The sequence below is a fragment of the Monodon monoceros genome, unplaced genomic scaffold, assembly GCF_005190385.1.
Source record: "Monodon monoceros isolate NGI ecotype Baffin Bay Population unplaced genomic scaffold, NGI_Narwhal_1 Super_Scaffold_22, whole genome shotgun sequence".
Lineage (NCBI taxonomy): Eukaryota > Metazoa > Chordata > Mammalia > Artiodactyla > Monodontidae > Monodon > Monodon monoceros.
The window spans coordinates 12,904,457-12,909,182 of NW_021703779.1; positions in this window are offsets into that span (position 1 = coordinate 12,904,457).

Below are 4,726 nucleotides of genomic sequence, written 5' to 3' on the forward strand. Positions count from 1 at the left end.
ACCTGCACCAGATGAAAACTGCTGACTGCAAGCATGTAGACCCTGGACTGGTCAAAACCTGAAGGTTGATGATGCTTGAAACTTCATCTTGATGCCAACCAATCCAAGAATTGTGCACGAGCTCATCAGGCAACCTGCAGCACCCTCCCTCACACTGCCTTTAAAACCCCTCCCCTGAAGGCCATTGGAGAGTTTGGGTCATTTGAGCATGAGCTACCCGTACTCCTTGCTTGGTGCCCCACAATAAACACTATACATTCCTTCACCACAACCTGGTGTCAGTAGATTGGCTTTACTGTACAGGCGAGTGGACCCAAATTTGGTTCAGTGACAATACGCAAATATTTCTGGAGGCGAGATTCCTAAGAGTGGACATGCTGGGTCCAAGTTGTGCTCATACACACTTGATCATTTCTATGGAACTAAAGACACACACAAGAGTGGGTACAGGGATTCCCTGGTGGCGCAGTGGTTGAGAGTCCGCCTGCCGATGCAGGGGACACGGGTTTGTGCCCCGGTCCGGGAAGATCCCACATGCCGCGGAGCGGCTGGGCCCGTGAGCCATGGCTGCTGAGCCTGCGCGTCCGGAGCCTGTGCTCCGCAACGGGAGAGGCCACAACAGTGAGAGGCCCACATACCGCAAAAAGAAAAAAAAAAAAAAAAGAGTGGGTACAAGTCAAACGAGAATCCCAAATGAGATCAATGGATGGTCTCAATGTTGATTTCCTGGTTGTGATATTGTACTACAGTGTTTTTGTTTTTTTTAATTTAATTTTGGCTTGTTGGGTCTTTGTTGCTGAGCACAGGCTTTCTCTAGTTGCAGAGAGCGGGGGCTACTCTTCGTTGCAGTGCACAGGCTTCTCATTGCAGTGGTTTCTCTTGTTGTGGAGCACGGGCTCTAGGCACGCAGTCTTCAGTAATTGTGGCTCACAGGCTCTAGAGCACAGGCTCAGTAGCTGTGGCACACAGGCTTAGCTGCTCCGTGGCATGTGGGATCTTCCCGCACCAGGGCTTGAACCCGTGTCCCCTGCATTGGCAGGCGGATTCTTAACCACCGTGCAACCAGGGAAGTCCTGTACTACAGTTTTGCACAAAGTTATCATTGGGGGAAACTGGGCAAAGCTATAGGAGATCTTTCTGTATTATTTCTTGCAACTGCATGTGAATCTACAATTATTAATTAATTAAGCTGTTCACTTAAAATTGAAACACTGCCAAACTGCCCTCCGGCTCTATTATTTGCAGAATTAACCAAGAAGGCCATAAGCGTATACATTGTTCACTACTGCGTCAGGAAAGATTTGAAGAACAATGCAACTTGTATTTGGCAGAGAGGGAGAAATTTACTCCCAATGTAGACTGCTGACAAGGAGTTAAACAGAGGGGTGCAGTGGGAAAGCTAGATACCATTCCATTCTTTCTGAGCAAAATCTTCATAGTAGAGATTCTTTATTTACTTTTCATTAAATTCCTAGAAGATAAGGTTTTTGCATATTCAAATTTAACTTGATTGCCCAAAATGACAATAAAGAAGATTTCCAGGTTGTTGCCTTAGTACCTGGGAGGGAATTAATCACCATTTTATCTTCTCATTATATTTATAATGTTGATCAACACCTGTGGACATTGGAGGATGGGAACTGATTTTTTTTAACAATTTAACAGCAGTCCTAGTCAGGAATTAGAAAACCATTACAAGGGAAGTTCATGCATTTTTAAGGATCTACATGGGGATAAAGTTGAATTACATGTATCTGAGCTGGGATTATAGAGAAATAGGTTGGCTTACAAAAAGCCACAAGAGCAGAACAATCTTACCAGCTTCGAGTCAGTCTCTGTGTGTGTCTGCATGTTCAGGAAACTCGGCCCAGGTTAGGTAAGAAAAAAGAATTCTGGCCTATAGCAGCAGTAAGGCCATAATCTTCTTTATCAGGTGCAGACTTAACACTAGCCACTGCCCCACCCCTAGATGTCCATGGCTGACATCATTCATGGATTATAAGACTTTCCTCCCGAGGCCTTGGGGAGCCTTGGCAGTCACCTCCAATCAGTCGAAGTTGGCCCAGGAGCTGAAACCTCTTGTCAATCCAGCTGGCAATCTTTCTAGCACAAAACCTTTAAAAACCTAAAGGTGCACATCTCCTCTGGTCATTTGGAATGATCTGCTTTGGCTGCGAAACTCCTATCTGAGTTGTGCTCGCCTAACTGGCTCTGCGTATGCTGAGCTGGCTGATGTCGTGACTTTAGAAAGCTGTCACTCATTCTTACTCCATCGACCAGCGCAGTAAGATTCAAACAAGGGTGTGTTTTAAAAAAATCTGGCATAATGCAGTATTCTTGAGGAAACAATTGGGCAAATCGAAATTGAGAGAGAGTCTCCATAACAGTAAGTCTGAACTCTTCAAAAATGCCAGTGGGGGGCTTCCCTGGTGGCGCAGTGGTTGAGAGTCCACTTGCCGATGCCGAGGACATGGGTTCGTACCCCGGTCCGGGAAGATCCCACATGCCGCGGAGCGGCTGGGCCCGTGAGCCGTGGCCGCTGAGCCTGCGCGTCTGGAGCCTGTGCTCCGCAGCGGGAGAGGCCACAACAGTGAGAGGCCCATGTACCGCAAAAAAAAAAAAAAAAAAAAAAATGCCAGTGGGGTGGGGTAAAAGACAAAAGTGGTGGAGGGGGTTTCCAAGATGAAAGGAGAATGAAGACACTTGATCGTTAAATGTGATGATCCTTGACTGGGTCCCGATTGCGGAGGACAAGACATAAAAGACATCAAAGCCACAACCATGGAAATTTAAATACAGACGTATATCGGATACTCATAGTGCATCAATGTCAAATTTCCTGGGTGTGATCACTGCATCACCCGCAGTTATGTCAAAGAAGCTGTGCCCTTAGGAGATGCTCGCTGAAGTGGTCAGTACGGAGCCGCGCGGGAGCGTGACGCAGGGGGAGAAATGCATGCCCCTATGTACACGTTTTGCACCAAATAGAAAAAGTTAACGCAAGCCCTACAGTCAAAAAGCTTGAGTATATATAAAGCCCACATTGCCCACTCTGCTCACAAGCCATTGTCATTCCTCATAAACCCAGCAGCCCCATGTCCCAGGACCTTGGGCTGATGGGGAACACTGTTCTCATTGCACAATTATGCAGGGTCCTAAAACAAACAAACCACAGCCTGTCTTTATCAAAATTTTTGATATTTTGGTCATCAGGGGATTTTTTTCCCTTAACATTTGTATTTTTTAATATTGCACTAAAATTTTTCTCCCAATGATTACATTTTTGGTGCCCCCTTAAATTTTTTGCCTCACTCACTTCCTCCTAATCCTAGCCCTGGTGAAGAATGACGATGTCGACAGTTTACTCACAAATGATTCATTAAAAAAAAATATGTGTATAGGTATTCATTATACATGGGCTTACTTATATACATATATATTATATAGGTGTGTGTACACACCTGCACACATACATACGTACATACACACACAAAGACATAAGCAAATGTGGCAAAATCCTACCAATTGACGAACTGAAGTGACGGATGTACAAATATTCATTGTATTATTCTTGCAATTTTTCTGTAAGCGGAAAGATTTTCAAGATATAACAATGGCAGGGGAAGAAATTAATAAATGAAAATAAAAACCTGATATACATTTTTTTATAGGTTAAACTCATGTTGAAAAATGAAGCTGCTATTTTGAGCGTGACCTGGGTCTTGTCCTGGTACTGACTCTGCTAAAGGAAGGAGATGATGTATTTCACATGCAAACGTCCATGCAGGAGCGGCCCCTGGCGAGGATTTGTGATGGGAGGAAACGTGAGGTCCTCCGGGCCCCGAGAGCGCCCTTCCCTGACAAGGATTCATCCCTCAGGCAATGTCTCTGAAGCGTCAGCTCTCCTCTTTGTGTTAAGCACATAAAATTGTCTCAGCAATGAGCATTGTTACTGAAAAAAGTATTATCTGTAAACCTCAGGTTTGTTTGACATGGCAATATTAGAAATATCAGGGAGGAGGATTACTTTGGGAGAAATGGTTCCTTAATAAAATATGAACAAAAACTTAGAGATGTTGAATGACGTACCCAACCTTTTAAATAATTTATGGGCTTTTCAAAGAGTTGAGGTTTACATCTTCAAGTGACACAGGCAAGCTTATTTTTTTTTTAAATAATGGGTCAAGGCAGATATGATGGATACAGTTAGATAAATGATGGATGGACAGACAGACGACAGACAGACACATGGTATGTAGATAGATATATTAGATGTCTATAGAGAGAGACAGATGGCATATGAACAGATAATATGTGGTATTTGGCTATGCAAATACTTTTCCCTTAAAATGATTCATTATATATATTTAAAATTATTTTATACTATTATTTGAAATAGTTTTCTTAATCAGTAAATATCACTTCTGAACATCTAAGAAATAATTCAAACATTTAAAAAGATTTATAAAAAATGAAGTTCAGGGCTTCCCTGGTGGTGCAGTGGTTGAGAGTCTGCCTGCCGATGCAGGGGACACAGGTTCATGCCCCGGTCCGGGAAGATCCCACATGCCGCGGAGCGGCTGGGCCCGTGAGCCATGGCCGCTGAGCCTGCGTGTCCGGAGCTTGTGCTCTGCAAAGGGAGAGGCCACAACAGTGAGAGGCCCGCGTACCGCAAAAAAAAAAAAATGAAGTTCACATTAGTAGTATTTAAAATAGCAAGAAATTA